This window comes from Leptodactylus fuscus, chromosome 10 (assembly GCF_031893055.1).
Source record: "Leptodactylus fuscus isolate aLepFus1 chromosome 10, aLepFus1.hap2, whole genome shotgun sequence".
In the NCBI taxonomy this organism is placed as follows: Eukaryota; Metazoa; Chordata; class Amphibia; order Anura; family Leptodactylidae; genus Leptodactylus; species Leptodactylus fuscus.
Window position 1 is genome coordinate 72,327,980 of NC_134274.1, and position 19,641 is coordinate 72,347,620.

Genomic DNA, 19,641 nt, shown 5'->3' on the forward strand with positions numbered 1-19,641 from the left:
TCTTAGTGGGTATAGGACCTTTGATGATGTCACAGTCATGTGATCATGGTGGGCAGAGTCAGTCCTCAGATTAGGTTCTTGTGTCAGGGTGAACCTTTCAGAGACCGAGTGTCCAGACTGCAGGCCAAACCTACTAAGTTATCACACAGTGCCAGTACTGCAATTTACCCTTAATCCTGTTGTGTGACTGGGGCTTTACAGAGCTTTCAATGATGCAAACAACGTTGTACTGAGTTTGGTATACTTGTATACAGTCACAATTCATGTTCACTACTTATATTTTATAGTGACCGTGCAATGTTATCACAGCCTGTACTAATATCATGACAGGGCCCCCCATTAATTGCTCGGGGGACACATGGTACCATAAAGATATTTTATTAAAGTGATTATTAAAATTTCCCCTCAGGTAATATGTCTATATACAATTTTCTGTCAGGTAATTCCCGCCTTTTTTACTTACCTCAGGCAACTGGGGTTCAAATCTAGGTCATCCAGCTCAGCTGACGGGGTCTTCTCGAACTTTCGAAGTGGGCGTGTCCTGGAATCAGCTGTTCGGAGATCTCGTCAGCTGATTGGCTGTCATCGCGTTTGTAGCGGGAATTTTGAAAATAAATAGCCGGCAAATCAGCTGTTCTGATCATTCGCGTGAACTCTGTCTGGAAATGGTCATCGTCATTGTGTTTATTTTAAGGTGGTTAGTGGATTAGCTTATGCTGATTGGACTTTGATTTTATTGATTAATTTGATTATTTATTAAAATTATTTATTGAATTGTTTTTTGTTTATTTATTTATGGTTGAATTATTTTGTTATGAAGTTACCTTAATAAACACCGTGGCCAAATATTATTCCACTAAAGAAATTGGTTGTGTATGTATTTATTATAGTTAATTTACAGTTATGAATTCATTTAATTGGTAAGATTGATATTGGTTAATTTAATAAATTGGTGTCTATAGTGCCATGTCTGTTATAAAACAGAGAAATAGTGAAGGAATGCCACACAGTCCAATGTGCTCCACGGTGGTCCCCACATAGTCCAGTGCGCCACAGTGCCCCCCCCACACACACACACTACGTTATATGCTCCTGTACTTACTTGCACTCCCAAAGGATCACCCACTGGGGAAAGGATCTGGGACAGCTGTCCTGGATTCCCTGTTAGCGAGCAATCCAAGAGCCTGGCTGGGGCGAGACAAAAATGATCTTTGTAGCCACAAAGTCAAAGCCCTTCTCTCCTTTGCATGGGCTCCATCTTTGCACGATCCACCAGACCTCTGCACGATTCAGACTTCCACCGTCCACCAGACTCTCCTGATGCCACAGCAAAACGAAGCACATTACTGAATGTATGAACAAGAATAGGGGAGTTAGGCCTATCAACTGGACAGATTAAAAAATAAACTTTATTGGTATTGTTTAATAGAGGTAACTCCAAAAAAAAAAAACCCACAAAGCAAAATATAATATAAATTGTGATCCCAATATAGCCCTTATTTATAATACCAATAAAGTTTTTTTTTTTTTAATTCATTAATAGGCCCTAACTCCCTTATTCTTCATAGGTAAGCAAATTGGCACATAATACCTTCACAAGCTATTCTATATTTTATAGTTTGTTGAATTCTTATTTTGGGAATGGCAGGGTTTTTGACTAGTTCCTTAGGGTGAGTTCACACGGAGTAAAGTGCCGCATGATGTGGCATGTATACGCCGCATGAGATTTTGCGGGCCATATATACTCCCATTGATTTCAATGGGAGCCGGGATCGTATACGCTGCGCTATTTTGTGGCCGTGATTTTGCCTTAGATGTTGATAAATGGTTGGTGGATACCAAAGAAGTGTTTTCAGAGGGAGAGCTATCTTTTCAGTTTCACTATTTGAGTATTACAGTATGCTTCCGTAAACTGACTTGGGTCTATAAAGATCATTTAAGGTCTTTCTGAGAGGTTCACACACTAGAAAATTATTTAAAAAAAAATATTTTGGAGGTACCTGGTGTTTTCACCAAGAGCTCCTCTCGGATCCAGATCTTCCCTTCTTGGGTCCATGGAGAGTTCTGCAGCTCTCCCATCTTCTCTCCTCACTCCTCAGCTCCATGGGATTTGACAGGTCTTTCACGAGTTTTGAGAAGGCCTGCTCTGGACTGGCCAGGCATTCTCTCTCTCTCTGGACTGGTCAGGCATTCTCTCTCTCTCTGGACTGGTCAGGCATTCTCTCTCTCTCTGGACTGGTCAGGCATTCTCTCTCTCTGGACTGGTCAGGCATTCTCTCTCTCTCTCTCTGGACTGGTCAGGCATGCTCTCTCTCTGGATTGGTCAGGCATTCTCTCTCTCTGGATTGGTCAGGCATTCTCTCTCTCTGGATTGGTCAGGCATTCTCTCTCTCTCTCTGGACTGGTCAGGCACTCTCTCTCTCTCTCTGGACTGGTCAGGCACTCTCTCTCTGGACTGGTCAGGCATTCTCTCTCTCTCTCTGGACTGGTCAGGCATTCTTTCTCTCTGGACTGGTCCAGCATTCTCTCTCTCTGGACTGGTCCAGCATTCTCTCTCTCTGGACTGGTCAGGCATTCCCTCTCTCTGGACTGGTCAGGCATCCTACTTGTCTAGATGGGAAGCAGATCTAAACCTGTGCTTAACAGATTTGCAATGTGCTAGAATTCTTGAGTTCGGTCATCAGAGTTCAGTAGCTTGTAACGACCAAGAGGCAGGATATAAAATCTTGACCAGAGGGGACCACGTTCCACCTAAATTATACAGGTTTTTCCCATCCTTTTCTTCTGTCCGTTGGTGCTGTGGCTCGGAGGAGGGGACACTCTTGCACATTTTCTGGAGTTGTTCCGTGCTGAGGGATTTTTGGGACTTGTGTTCACAGGTTACTTGTCCAGATTTTCCAGACCCCTATTCCTTGCACGTCGGCCTTCTTCCTAGTCCAGCTTTCGGACTTCTCCTTTCGTGCTTACCGTAAGTCATCTATATGGCATATGGTCAATGCCGCCAGGGCCTGTGTCCCGGTGCTCTGAAGTTGGCCCACTCACCTTCCCTTCACCACTGGATTCAGAAAGTGGAGAGCATGGAGGACCTTAAGCATCCTTCCGGGATGCTTGCGGGGCTTTCATGGATACCTGGACTCCATGGATTCTTTTCCAGGGTACGCAGACATATCATTACCTGATGGGTTGATGCTGCACAGTCGGTCATGTCACCACCTCTGGAGACGCTCACCCTTTCCTTTATTTCCTTACCCCCCCCCCCTTTTTTTTTTCTCTTTTCCCTCTCTTTTGTGCCCCTTCTTCTCCCTCACCCCCCCCCCCCCTTCTTTTCCCTGCCAGGGTTGTCCTGGTCTCTGTAATTACTGGTGATGTATGCTTTGTCCTGCATTGTTTTTGTTTGATGTGGTCGTTTAGTTTTGCCGACCCCCCCCCCCCCCTTTCTAGGGGTCCTATGCTTTTAATTGTATGCAATGTTATCTTCTGTTTATATTGGTTATAAATAAAGAATTTATTAAAAACAAACAAACAAACCAACAATATTGTCCCCAGGGATCTAAGATTAAATTTACTTCCAGCTCAACGTTTAAGATCTCAAACCCTCCTAAGTAAATGGGGAAAAAGAGTCTATTGCTTCTTCTTTAAAGGGGCTCTATCATTGGACGAAGTCATATTTAACTAGGCACATAACTTGCATAGCCTTTAGAAAGGCTATTCCACACCTTTTGTATGACACACATACTTTTTGTATGCTAATCTCCTCAGTGGTTTTTTGAATGAGCCAGTTTTTATACATATGCTAATTATCTTCCACCGTGCACCCCGGAAGTCTCAGCAGCCTCATATATATATATATATATATATATATATATATATATATATACAGTCCTATGAAAAGTTTGGGCACCCCTATTAATCGTAATCATTTTTAGTTCTAAATATTTAGGTGTTTGCAAAAGCCATTTAAGTTTGATATATCTAATAACTGATGGACACAGTAATATTTCAGGATTGAAATGAGGTTTATTGTACTAACAGAAAATGTGCAATATGCATTAAACCAAAATTTGCCCGGTGCAAAAATTTTGGTACCCTTATCATTTTATTGATTTGAATACTCCTAACTACTTTTTACTGACTTACTGAAGCACAAAATTGGTTTTGTAACCTCACTGAGCTTTGAACTTCATAGCCAGGTGTATCCAATCATGAGAAAAGGTATTTAAGGTGGCCAATTGCAAGTTGTTCTCCTATTTGAATTTCCTCTGAAGAGTGGCATCATGGGCTACTCAAATCAACTCTCAAATGATCTGAAAACAAAGATTGTTCAACATAGTTGTTCAGGGGAAGGATACAAAACGTTGTCTCAGAGATTTAACCTGTCAGTTTCCACTGTGAGGAACATAGTAAGGAAATGGAAGAGCACAGGGACAGTTCTTGTTAAGCCCAGAAGTGGCAGGCCAAGAAAAATATCAGAAAAGCAGAGAAGAATGGTGAGAACAGTCAAGGACAATCCACAGACCACCTCCAAAGAGCTGCAGCATCATCTTGCTGCAGATGGTGTCACTGTGCATTTGTCAACAATACAGCGCACTTTGCACAAGGAGAAGCTGTATGGGAGAGTGATGAGAAAGAAGCTGTTTCTGCAAGCACGCCACAAACAGTCGCCTGAGGTATGCAAAAGCACATTTGGACAAGCCAGCTTCATTTTGGAAGAAGGTCCTGTGGACTGATGAAACAAAGATTGAATTGTTTGGTCATACAAAAAGGCTGTTAGGGGACCCTGGAACGGGGACACAAGAGACAGTGAGCCCTAGGCTATGCCCCCCGCTCTCCCTTCCTATTGCCAGGCCCTATCCTACGTAATAGGCGGCAACCACGAGGACAGTCCCTCCCTGAGTATGTGACACACAAAACGCAGACAAGACGAACAACAACAATGGGAAGTCAACTTAGCCAAGGGTCAGTAACAGTCGGGCAATACAGTACCAAATCGGAGTCCAAAAAGAGAAGTCAGTGAGGAAAGCCAAAGGTCAAGTATAATAGAGTAATCAAAAACAGCAACAGTCAGAGCAGGTATGCGCACGGCAATAGCAAGCGCCGGTGTGAACAGGAACCAAGGTTAAATAGGGAGGAAGAACCCGCCCATGGAGTTGACAGGAAGGCAGCTGTCAATCACAGGGCACAGCCAGATTAACCTCTAGAGGATCAGAGCAAACTGAAGGTGAAGGAGATGGGTGTGGTGGAAAATCAATCACCAAGGTGAAAGAATAGGGCAGTGTTCAGACAGAGCAAGGAGAACCAAACGGAAAAAAATCACAACCGAACACATCTCCTGCGCCGCAGCATGCGGCCGGATGTTACAAAGGCGTTATGCATGGCATCCAAAAAAACAGCATTCCAAGAAAAACACCTGCTACCCACTGTAAAATTTGGTGGAGGTTCCATCATGCTTTGGGGCTGTGTGGCCAATGCCGGCACCGGGAATCATGTTAAAGTTGAGGGTCGCATGGATTCCACTCAGTATCAGCGGATTCTTGAGAATAATGTTCAAGAATCAGTGACGAAGTTGAAGTTACGCCGGGGATGGATATTTCAGCAAGACAATGATCCAAAACACCGCTCCAAATCCTCAGGCATTCATGCAGAGGAACAATTACAATGTTCTGGAATGGCCATCCCAGTCCCCAGACCTGAATATCATTGAACATCTGTGGGATGATGGGAAGCGGGCTGTCCATGCTCGGCAACCATCAAACTTAACTGAACTTGAATTGTTTTGTAAAGAGGAATGGTCCAAAATCCCTTCATCCAGGATCCAGGAACTGATTAAAAGCTACAGGAAGCGACTAGAGGCAAAAGGAGGAGCTCCTAAATATTAATGTCACTTTTCTGTTGGGGTGCCCATACTTTTGCACTGGTCAAATTTTGGTTTAATGCATATTGCACATTTTCTGTTAGTACAATAAACCTCATGTCAATCCAGAAATATTACTGTGTCCATCAGTTATTAGATATATCAAACTGAAATGGCTGCTGCAAACACCAAAATATTTAGAACTAAAAATGATTAAGATTAATAGGGGGGCACAAACTTTTTCATAGGACTGTATATATATAGTTGAGAGAAGTTTAAAAAGGGTGACCTGGCGCCCGTCTGGTGGAAATAGTAGACTCCAGTCAGGAGCCCACCGGGCCAATTGCCCAACAGGCCAATTGCAGCTCTAACCCGGACACCGTCCCACAAAGTGGGTGGTGAAAAAATTGAAAAGATATATAGAAAAACCGGGAACTGGCAGAGCGCTAAAGGCAGTGTGTTTATTGCAACCTATGACATGCTATATGGGGATTTCTTGTTTTATCAGTATACTACCACTTTACCACCTTACTTAGCAATTTTAAGTTTGCGCATCACCATCTTACTAGGATGTTGGTCTAGGTTTTGGGGACCCCCAACTTTCCATATGTCCAAAGTTTTTGATTTAGCCTATGTAGAACTGCACATGACTGTACTTTTTTTTTTTTTCCTTTATTCAGAGCTTGCTGGGACAAGCATGCTCCCCTATACTTGATATTTGATATCTATCATATGACTTTTTATTATGACCATTACCACCTTTCCATCTATCTGTTTACTCATGTATGTATCTAGTTATCTGTCAACCAAATCTTACCATGGTTCTCTGTTTCTTTTTCTAAAAACTTTTGCTTAGAGCTGCTGAGACAATCATATCTCCTACACCTGATACTTTATATGTACTATGTTACTTTTTATTATGATTACTACCACTGTTTTTTCTATCTATTTATCTATGTATTTATTCATTTATTTATGATTACGTTTTATCATGTTTTGATTATTGATTTTAATTCTAGTATTTGTCTGTTACTGTATATTTTAGTGGCCTGAAGAAGACACCCGCCCGGTTTTGAAACGCGTAGCCGTTTTAAGCTGTTGTTCATGTCCTTGGAGCAATAAAACAGAACCAATTCATCTTAATCTTGCATATCGTCATTTTTAATATTCAAGTCTATTACGGATTTTGCTGCCTTTAGCGCTCTGCCAGTTCCCGGATTTTCTATATATATATATATATATATCTATAGTTGTTATACTTCTACCTTTTGCACAATCCACTCCTGGCTTTGGCTCAAAAAACTGCAACAAATAAAGCTGTGTTACTGCAACTTGGGGCCTTAGCCTAAAGGAGTATTCTAGGAATATGCTGTTGAGCTCCACTTCTACTCAGGTAGCATCTGTACGTCACACGGCCATGCTGTTCAATCTACCGTATATACTCGAGTATAAGCCAAATTTTTCAGCACAGTTTTTGTGCCGAAAAAGCCCCCCTCGGCTTATACTCAAGTCAGCAAAAAAACAATTATCCACAATATCAATGTATAGAATCTCCTATAAAATGGTGCAAAAAAAAAAAAAGTTCTAAATCACCCCTTTCCCTAGAATATATACAAAAGTAGAAGATGACTGTGAAACACAGACACATTAGGTATCCCTGTGTCTGACAGTGCTCGGTCTACTGAATATAGGGTATCTGCAGTGCTTCTGTTCTGTCGGGAAGGGATTAATAGGAGCACTGCAGATCCCCTATATTCAGCCAGACTGAATTCCAAGTGGGGGAAGAAAAAACAGTCCTCAAGCTCAAGGAAGGGGCAGACAGACAACCAAAAAACCCCCTCCCCTTTCCAACTACTACTGCACCCAAAAACTCCGACTATTTTAATTTTCAAAATTTTCCAGTAGCTGCTGCATCTCCCCCCCTCGGCTTATACTCGAGTCAATAAGTTTTCCCAGTTTTTTGTGGTAAGATTAGGGGCCTCGGCTTATATTCGGGTCGGCTTATACTCGAGTATATACGGTAATTGAAATGAATGGGGATGAACTGTAATACTAAGCACGGCCTCTATACGGTGTATGGCGCTGTGCTTGGTAAGTAGAGAAGAGACTGCAGCAATCAATATCATAGTCCCAATAATCCCTTTAATTTATACCTTCATGTAACTCTAGGCTGAGGCCAAACAAAATAGGACTGATCTAAGGGCGGCTCCACACTTGCGCCCGGTCTATGCTTTGTGAGTTTCCGTCTTGTGCCCGAGAAACCCTGATGGAAACCCGGAATTCAGTGTCCGCTGGTGAGCGTCTTCTGGTCTCTGCGGCGAAACCGTTTTTTTTTTTTTTAACCAGACACAAAGTCCTGCATGTTCGACTTTGCGTCCAGTTAAAAAAATGGTTAGGCCACGGAGACCAGAAGACGCTCACGGGTAGACACTTTGCAAACCCATTCAAATGAAAAGTGACTGCCAGTTTTAGTCTCCTGTCCAGTTTCTCGGGCAGAGGATGGAAATATATGCGCGCACATATATATGCGCGCACATATATATGCGTATATATGTGCGCGCATATACAGGGTGGGGCGCATATATGTGTGTGTGTGTGTGTGTGTGCGCACATATACAGTATATGCACATATATATGCGCGTACATATATATGTACGCACATATAAATGCGCGCACATATATATGCGCGCACATATATATGCGCGCACATATATATGCGCGCACATATATATGCGCGCACATATATATGCGCGCACATATATATGCGCGCACATATATATGCGCGCACATATATATACGCGCACATATATATGCGTGCACATATATATGCGCGCACATATATATGTGCGCGCATATACAGGGTGGGGCGCATATAGATGCGCGCACATATATATGCGCGCACATATATATGCGTATATATACAGGGTGGGGCATATACAAGATGGGGCGCATATGTGTGTGTGCGCACATATATATGCGTATATATGTGCACGCATATACAGGGTGGGGCGCATATATGTGTGTGTGTGCATATGTGTGTGTGTGTATATGTACGTAGATATACAGGGTGGGGCGCATATATGTGTGTGCACATATATATGCGCGCACATATATATGCGTGCACATATATATGCGTATATATGTGCGCGCATATATAGTGTGGGGCGCATATATATGTGTGTGTGTGCGCACATATATATGCGCGCACATATATATGCACATATATATGCGCGCACATATATATGCGTATATATGTGCGCGCATATACAGTGTGGGGCGCATATATATGTGTGTGTGTGCGCACATATATATGCGCGCACATATATATGCACATACTAGCTGGTAACCGCGACTTCGTCTGCGGTGATTGTAGAAGTGGGTATATACAGGTGTGGGTAAGGTTTTCGTAGTGTGTATAAGGTATGGGATATGAAATGTAACTTTGTATCTTGTTTTTGCTGTAATTCAGAGAATACGTGAGACTTTTGTGTTGCAGTTACTTTGTATTTGAGCCGCTATATATACGGTGTTGTGAGAAACTGTACATAGTGACTTTGGGACAGAAGTATTTGAAGTTAACCCTTTCCCGCCGATGGCATTTTTTGATTTTCGTTTTTGACTCCCCTCCTTCTAAACCCCATAACTTTTTTATTTCTCCGCTCCCAGAGCCATATGAGGTCTTAATTTTTCCTGGGACAAATTTTTCTTCATGATGCCGCCATTATTTATTCTATATAATGTACTGGGAAGCAGGGAAAAAATTCAGAATGGGGTGGATTTGAAGAAAAAATGCATTTCTGCGACTTTCTTACGGGCTTTGGTTTTACGGCGTTCACTGTGCAACCAAAATGACATGTCCCCTGTATTCTGTGCTTCGTTACGATTCTGGGGATACCAAATTTATATGGTTTTATTTACATTTTGACCCCTTAAAAAAAATCCAAAACTGTGTTAAAAAATTATTTTTTGAAAAGTTGCCATATTCCGACAGCCGTAACTTTTTTATACTTGCGTGTACGGGGATGTATAGGGCGTCTTTTTTTGCGGGAACGGGTGTACTTTGTAGTTCTACCATTTTTGGGAAATGTTATTGCTTTGATCACTTTTTATTCAAATTTTTAGCAGAATCAAAACAGTGAAAAAATGGCAGTTTGGCACTTTTGACCATTTTTCCCGCTACGGCGTTTACCGAACAGGAAAAATATTTGTATAACTTTGTAGAGCGGGCGATTTAGGACGCGCGGATACCTAACATGTATGTATTTCACAGTTTTTAACTACTTTTATATGTGTTCTCGGGAAAGGGGGGTGATTTGAATTTTTAATCCTTTTTATTTATTTTTTTTATATTTTTTTTTACTTTTTTTAAACTTTTTTTTTTGCATTTATTAGACCGCCTAGGGGTATTGACATGGGTGGGCGGTGTCGCGGATTGTCAGAGTGGTGGGGGCAAACATGGCTGCTCCGGAGCGTTAAAGAGCGCCTCCTAGAGAATCGTTAAGGTGAGGGGCAAAGTGGTAAAGTATATGTATATGTGATTGTGTGGGGTCAGGGGCGAGGCTGTAGAGGGCAATATGAATTTTGTGGCTTGCTATGGTCCAAAGTGTGTGAGATTGCAGAGATGGTGGTGTGAGTTTGGGTTTTGTGGGGGTCCTGGCACAAACGTATGTGCGCTATTGTAACGAAAAGTAGCCTATTGTTTAATCGAGTGTAATAACTATGTTTGTGGAAAATTTCAGCCAAATCGGTGGAGCGGTTTTTGCGTGATTGACCGCCAAAGATCCGAACATCCAAAAGGTCCTGGGAAAAACGTATGTGCGCTATTGTGACGAAAAGTAGCCTATTGCGCAATCGAGTGTAGGGACTATGTTTGTGGAAAATTTCAGCCAAATCGGTGGAGCGGTTTTTGCGTGATTGACCGCCAAAGATCCGAACATCCAAAGGGTCCTGGGAAAAACGTATGTGAGCTATTGTGACGAAAAGTAGCCTATTGCGCAATCGAGTGTAGGGACTATGTTTGTGGAAAATTTCAGCCAAATCGGGGTCCAAAGTGTGTGGGATTGCAGAGATAGTGGTGTGAGTTTGGGTTTTGTGGGGGTCCTGGGAAAAACGTATGTGCGCTATTGTGACAAAAAGTAGCCTATTATTTAATCGGGTGTATTAACTATGTTTGTGGAAAATTTCAGCCAAATCGGTGGAGCGGTTTTTCCGTGATTGAGGAACAAACATCCGAACATGCAAACATCCAAACACACAAACCCACAAACTCACAAACTTTCACATTTATAATATTAATAGGATATATGCGCGCACATATATATGCGTATATATGTGCGCGCATATACAGGGTGGGGCGCATATATGTGTGTGTGTGTGCGCACATATATATGCGCGCACATATATATGCGTGTATATGTGCGCGCATATACAGGGTGGGGCGCATATATGTGTGTGTGTGTGTGCGCACATATATATGCGCGCATATACATATGCACATATTTATGAGCACACATATATATGGGCGCACATATATATGTGCGTGCATATACAGGGTGGGGCGCATATGTGTGTGCACATATATATGCGCGCACATATGTGCGCGCATATACAGGGTGGGGCACATATATGTGTGTGTGTGTGTGCGCACATATATATGCGCGCACATATATATGCATGCACATATATATGTGTGTATATGTGCGCGCATATACAGGGTGGGGCGTATATATATGCGCGCACATATATATGCTTATATATTTGCGTGCATATACAGGGTGGGGCGTATATATATGCGCGCGCATATATATGCGCACATATACATATGCACATATTTATGAGCACACATATATATATGCGCGCACATATATATGTGCGTGCATATACAGGGTGGGGCGCATATGTGTGTGTGTGCGCACATATATATGCGCGCACATATGTATGCGAATATATGTGCACGCATATACAGTGTGGGGCGCATATATATATGTGTGTGTGTGCGCACATATATATGCGTATATATGTGCGCGCATATACAGGGTTGGGCGTATATATGTGTGTTTGCGCACATATATATGCGTGCACATATATATGCATGTATATGTGCGCGTATATACAGAGTGGGGCGCATATATATGTGTGTGTGTGTGCACATATATATGCGCCCCACCCTGTATATGCGCGCACATATATATGCGTGCACATATATATGCGTATATATGTGCGCGCATATACAGGGTGGGGCGTATATACAGTCCTATGAAAAAGTTTGGGCACCCCTCTTAATCTTAATCATTTTTAGTTCTAAATATTTTGGTGTTTGCAACAGCCATTTCAGTTTGATATATCTAATAACTGATGGACACAGTAATATTTCAGGATTGAAATGAGGTTTATTGTACTAACAGAAAATGTGCAATATGCATTAAACCAAAATTTGACCGGTGCAAAAGTATGGGTACCTCAACAGAAAAGTGACATTAATATTTAGTAGATCCTCCTTTTGCAAAGATAACAGCCTCTAGTCGCTTCCTGTAGCTTTTAATCAGTTCCTGGATCCTGGATAAAGGTATTTTTCATAGGACTGTATATGCGCGCACATATATATGCTTATATATTTGCGTGCATATACAGGGTGGGGCGCATATGTGTGTGTGCGCACACATATATGACGCACATATGTATGCGATCTTATTCAACAAAACTACCACACAAAAATAGATTATATCAAAAAATATTCTTTATTAAATCTTACTAAAAAACATAATTCACATACATATATTTATTTTTTGGGGAGATGTAATAATCATTCAGTACCAGAGATCAGAATCTGGTGTAAGGATGGTGGATAGCCATAGTTAGTATATAACTGACATAAATAGGGTGAAGTTCACATATCATAGGTACTATAATTGTTTTGAAAGAGGAAAAAGCATTTCCAACATATCCATGTAAAATATGAACCTAAGTAGAACCCACCTCAATACAACATCTTATATAAACAATAATAGTGGCTAATATCCACACATCTCCTTACCAGTAAGAAAACGCCCTATACATATGTATGCGAATATATGTGCGCGCATATACAGGGTGGGGCACATATATATGTGCGCACACACACACACACACATATATATGCACACACACATATATATGCACACACATATATATCCTATTAATATTATAAATGTGAAAGTTTGTGGGTTTGTGTGTTTGGATGTTTGCATGTTCGGATGTTTGTTCCTCAATCACGGAAAATCCGCTCCACCGATTTGGCTGAAATTTTCCACAAACATAGTTAATACACCCGATTAAACAATAGGCTACTTTTTGTCACAATAGCGTACATACGTTTTTCCCAGGACCCCCACAAAACCCAAACTCACACCACTATCTCTGCAATCTCACACACTTTGGACCCTGATTTGGCTGAAATTTTCCACAAACATAGTCCCTACACTCGATTGCGCAATAGGCTACTTTTCGTCACAATAGCTCACATACGTTTTTCCCAGGACTCTTTGGATGTTCGGATCTTTGGCGGTCAATCACGCAAAAACCGCTCCACCGATTTGGCTGAAATTTTCCACAAACATAGTCCCTACACTCGATTGCGCAATAGGCTACTTTTCGTCACAATAGCACACATACGTTTTTCCCAGGACCCTTTGGATGTTCGGATCTTTGGCGGTCAATCACGCAAAAACCGCTCCACCGATTTGGCTGAAATTTTCCACAAACATAGTTATTACACTCGATTAAACAATAGGCTACTTTTCGTTACAATAGCGCACATACGTTTGTGCCAGGACCCCCACAAAACCCAAACTCACACCACCATCTCTGCAATCTCACACACTTTGGACCATAGCAAGCCACAAAATTCATATTGCCCTCTGCAGCCTCGCCCCTGACCCCACACAATCACATATACATATACTTTACCACTTTGCCCCTCACCTTAACGATTCTCTAGGAGGCGCTCTTTAACGCTCCGGAGCAGCCATGTTTGCCCACACCACTCTGACAATCCGCGACACCGCCCACCCATGTCAATACCCCTAGGCGGTCTAATAAATGCAAAAAAAAAAGTTTAAAAAAAGTAAAAAAAATATAAAAAAAATAAATAAAAAGGATTAAAAATTCAAATCACCCCCCTTTCCCGAGAACACATATAAAAGTAGTTAAAAACTGTGAAGTACATACATGTTAGGTATCCGCGCGTCCTAAATCGCCCGCTCTACAAAGTTATACAAATATTTTTCCTGTTCGGTAAACGCCGTAGCGGGAAAAATGGTCAAAAGTGCCAAACTGCCATTTTTTCACTGTTTTGATTCTGCTAAAAATTTGAATAAAAAGTGATCAAAGCAATAACATTTCCCAAAAATGGTAGAACTACAAAGTACACCCGTTCCCGCAAAAAAAGACGCCCTATACATCCCCGTACACGCAAGTATAAAAAAGTTACGGCTGTCGGAATATGGCGACTTTTCAAAAAATAATTTTTTAACACAGTTTTGGATTTTTTTTAAGGGGTCAAAATATAAATAAAACCATATAAATTTGGTATCCCCAGAATCGTAACGAAGCACAGAATACAAGGGACATGTCATTTTGGTTGCACAGTGAACGCCGTAAAACCAAAGCCCGTAAGAAAGTCGCAGAAATGCATTTTTTCTTCAAATCCACCCCATTCTGAATTTTTTCCCTGCTTCCCAGTACATTATATAGAATAAATAATGGCGGCATCATGAAGAAAAATTTGTCCCAGGAAAAATTAAGACCTCATATGGCTCTGGGAGCGGAGAAATAAAAAAGTTATGGGGTTTAGAAGGAGGTGAGTCAAAAACGAAAATCAAAAAATGCCATCGGCGGGAAAGGGTTAACTTCAAATACTTCTGTCCCAAAGTCACTATGTAAAGTTTCTCACAACACCGTATATATAGCAGCTCAAATACAAATTAACTTCAACACAAAAGTCTCACGTATTCTCTGAATTACAGCAAAAACAAGATACAAACTTACATTTCATATCCCATACCATATACACAGTACGAAAACCTTACCCCCGCCTGTATATACCCACTTCTACAATCACCGCAGACGAAGTCGCGGGTACCAGCTAGTATATATATATATATATATATATATATATATATGTATATATATATATGCGTGCACATCTATATGCGCGCACATCTATATATATATACACAAACACACGCACATATATATGCGCACACACATATATATATGCACACACACATATATATGCACACAAAGTCCTGCATGTCTGACTTTGTGTCCAGTTTAAAAAAAAAAAACGGTTTCGCCACAGAGACCAGAAGACGCTCATGGGCGGACACTTTGCAAACCCATTCAAATGAAAAGTGACTGCCAGTTTACGTCTCCTGTCCAGTTTCTCGGGCAGAGGACGGAAACCTGCAAAGCGGAGAGCGGGCACAGGTGTGAACCTGCCCTAACATACATTCAGCACAGTTTACTATACAATTGGATATTAACGGAAAACAGCGGCTTCACTCACAAAATTGCTGCCGATGTTACAAGCCGTGCGGTTTCTGTATAATACAGCAGTTATCTACTACATATAAGCAGTATACAGTACTACATTCACACCACACTGAATAATGGTCATGTCATCACATGGCAGCCTTACATTCAATGAGGGGATTCACATATGCGGGTCACAGACTGTCAAACAATACAACATGTTCTCTTTCCTCACAGATCTCTTCATATACTGACTATATACTATCTTATACCATCTGACACCTCCTAAGTACAGTATATGATACATGGATACAGTGTGAGACAGCTAAATACTATCACTGGAGAGGACCTCACCGGGATGAAACCTTGTAAGTACATGAAAGATGGAAAAGGTCCTTACGGAGTATAGTCATGGCCAAAAGTTTTGAGAATGTGTAATTTTTACAGTCTACTGCTTCAGTTTTTCTAATGGTAATTTGCATATACTCCAGAATGTTATAAATAGTGATCAGCTTAACAGAAATTACTTGCAAAGTCAATATTTGCCTAGAAAATGAACTTTATCCCCCAAAACACATTTCAACATCATTGCAGCCCTGCCTTAAAAGGACCAGCTAACATCGTTTCAGTGATTGCTCCATTAACACAGGTGTGGGTGTTGATGAGGATAGGGCTGGAGATCAATCTGTCATGATTAAAGAGGACCTTTCACCACTTTTGGGCACATGCAGTGTTATATACTGCCAGAAAGCCGACAGTGCGCTGATTTCAGCGCACTGTCGGCTTTCCCGATCTGTGCCCGGTGTAAAGAGCTTACGGTGCCGGTACCGTAGTGCTCTATGGTCAGAAGGGCGTTTCTGACCATTAGCCAGAGATGTCCTTCTGCCTCGCGGCGCCAATCGCGCTGTGCTGTGGAGCAGGGAGGAACGCCCCCTCCCTCTGCTCACAGTGCTCGTCCATAGACGAGCATTATCAGGAGCGGGAGGGGGGAGTTCCTCCCCGCTCCACAGTACAGCGCGATTGGCGCCGCGAGGCAGAAAGACGTCTCTGGCTAATGGTCAGAAACGCCCTTCTCACCATAGAGCACTACGGTACCGGCACCGTAAGCTCTTTACACCGGGCACAGATCGGGAAAGGCGACAGTGCACTGAAATCAGTGCACTGTCGGCTTTCTGGCAGTATATAACACTGCATGTGCCCAAAAGTGGTGAAAGGTCCTCTTTAAGCAAGAATGACACCACTGGACACTTTAAAAGGAGGCTGGTGCTTGGCATCATTGTTTCTCTTCTATTAACCATGGTTATCTCTAAAGAAACACGTGCAGTCATCATTGCACTGCACAAAAATGGCCTAACAGGGAAGAGTACTGCAGCTAGAAAGATTGCACCTCAGTCAACAATCTATCACATCATCAAGAACTTCAAGGAGAGAGGTTCCATTGTTGGCAAAAAGGCTCCAGGGCGCCAAAGAAAGACCAGCAAGCGCCAGGACCGTCTCTTAAAAGTGTTTCAGCTGCGGGATCGGGCTACCAGCAGTGCAGAGCTTGCTCAGGAATGGCAGCAGGCAGGTGTGAGTGCATCTGCACGCACTGTGAGGCGGAGACTCTTGGAGCAAGGCCTGGTCTCAAGGAGGGCAATAAAGAAGCCACTTCTCTCCAGAACAAACATCAGGGACAGACTGATATTCTGCAAAAGGTACAGGGAGTGGACTGCTGAGGACTGGGGTAAAGTCATTTTCTCTGATGAATCCCCTTTTCGATTGTTTGGGACATCTGGAAAACAGCTTATTCAGAGAAGACGAGGTGAGCGCTACCACCAGTCTTGTCTCATGCCAACTGTAAAGCATCCTGAAACCATTCATGTGTGGGGTTGCTTCTCAGCCAAGGGAATCGGCTCTCTCACAGTCGCCTAAAAACACAGCCATGAATAAAGAATGGTACCAGAATGTCCTCCAAGATCAACTTCTCCCAACCGTCCAAGAGCAGTTTGGCCATCAACAATGCCTTTTCCAGCATGATGGAGCACCTTGCCATAAAGCAAAGGTGATAACTAAATGGCTCAGGGAACAAAACATAGAGATTTTGGGTCCATGGCCTGGAAACTCCCCAGATCTTAATCCCATTGAGAACTTGTGGTCAATCATCAAGAGACGGGTGGACAAACAAAAACCTACAAATTCTGACAAAATGCAAGCATTGATTGTGCAAGAATGGACTGCTATCCGTCAGGATTTGGTCCAGAAGTTGATTGAGAGCATGCCAGGGAGAATTGCAGAGGTCCTGAAGAAGAAGGGTCAACACTGCAAATATTGACTTGCTGCATTAACTCATTCTGTCAATATAAGCTTTTGTTACTCATAATATGATTGCAATTATATTTCTGTATGTGATAAAAACATCTGACAAACACACAGAAAAACCAGAGGGCAGCAGATCATGTGAAAATATAAGATTTGTGTCATTCTCAAAACTTTTGGCCATGACTGTATAGTAAATAGCCAGTTCAGTGTGAGACGGCTAAATACTATCACTGGAGAGGACCTCACCGGTATGAAACCTTGTAAGTACATGAAAGATGGAAAAGGAAAACTCAGTCACACTTTTTGCTGAAAATGTTTTTTTCCATCTTTTATTGATTTCAAACAATTGTTGGAATAATAAAGATAATATGTGTCTTATCTTAAAATTTTTATGATTTAATCTTGTCCCTTTATTGTGAGATTTACAAACATTACTGAAGCCGGAGCCCAGCTATTATAAAGGTCCTTACAGAGAGCGGGGTTTAGCCAATTCACCGTGAATACTATAAGAGTTCAGGACCGACCAATAGGGGCAAAAATGGTCCCTACAAATGATGGGAAATAGACGGCTCACATAGAGTTGGCTAAATACTATCACTGGTGAGGACCTGGTCCCTCTGGAGTACGGTATTTAGCCAATTCAATGTGAGCTGACTAAATACTATCTCAGTTAAGGACCCGAACACTAGGGGGCAAAAAGGTCCTTACCAGTAATGGGAAATAGCTCACACTGAGCCGGCTAAATACTAGACCTGGTAAGGAGCAGGTCCCTACGGTGTCTAGTATTTAGTCACAACCCTAACTGATCTACAGGGGTTCTATCCTGGTGCCTGCAGGACCTGTGATGATGCAATGATCATGTGATCAGTCACATGCATGGGAGGAGTCTCACAGTCACATGATCAGTCAGTGTGGAGTTGACACTGTGGCTGTGTGTGGATCACGGATGAGTCCAATCCTGTAAGGTCTGTATGTAGCAGAGCTCGCTTAGTGGTCACTGGCAGAAGTGCAGATTTGGTGTCGGGTTTTAGAACTGTCTTGACCTCTCTGGTGTTTGTAGGATACAGAAGTATCTGCAGCTGCCGACAGCTTGAGAGCCGCAGCTCGGAGGTCCAGTAGTCACAGCTAAGCCATAGGTCGTGGCACACTGATGTGCGGAGATGTCCTGTATATGGCGTATACACTGATGTGTGGAGATATCCTGTATATGGCGTATACACTGATGTGCGGAGATGTCCTGTATATGGCGTGTACACTGATGTGCGGAGATGTCCTGTATTATGCCGTGTACACTGATGTGTGGAGATGTCCTGTATTATGCCATGTACACTGATGTGTGGAGATGTCCTGTATTATGCCATGTACACTGATGTGTGGAGATGTCCTGTATTATGCCATGTACACTGATGTGTGGAGATGTCCTGTATTATGCCATGTACACTGATGTGTGGAGATGTCCTGTACATGATGTGTACACTGATGTGTGGAGATGTCCTGTATTATGCTGTGTACACTGATGTGTGGAGATGTCCTGTATATGCCGTGTACACTGATGTGCGGAGATGTCCTGTATTATGCCATGTACACTGATGTGTGGAGATGTCCTGTACGTGCCATGTACACTGATGTGCGGAGATGTCCTGTATATGATGTGTGGAGATGTCCTGTATTATGCCGTGTACACTGATGTGCGGAGATGTCCTGTATATGATGTGTACACTGATGTGTGGAGATGTCCTGTATATGCCGTATACACTGATGTGTGGAGATGTCCTGTATTTTGCCGTGTACAGTGATGTGCGGAGATGTCCTGTATATGGCGTGTACACTGATGAGTGGAGATGTCCTGTATATGATGTGTACACTGATGTGTGGAGATGTCCTGTATTTTGCTGTGTACAGTGATGTGTGGAGATGTCCTGTATTATGCCGTGTACACTGATGTGCGGAGATGTCCTGTATATGGCGTGTACACTGATGAG

The 19,641-nt window shown here is 42.3% G+C and overlaps 1 protein-coding gene across 2 annotated transcripts in view; it reads left to right on the top strand.

Annotated features, from left to right (window-relative positions):
- Window positions 1–19,641, top strand: part of LOC142182927 (gastrula zinc finger protein XlCGF66.1-like) — a 121,870-nt gene that overhangs the window by 94,057 nt on the left and 8,172 nt on the right. Inside the window, exon 1 of one of the 2 annotated variants that reach the window (XM_075257740.1) lies at window positions 18,547–18,624. The exons of the other annotated variant lie outside the window; for it this stretch is intronic. The gene's annotated coding sequence lies outside the window, so the exon portion shown is untranslated. Of the gene's footprint in view, window positions 1–18,546; window positions 18,625–19,641 lie in introns of those variants that run through there. 2 annotated transcript variants of the gene reach the window in all.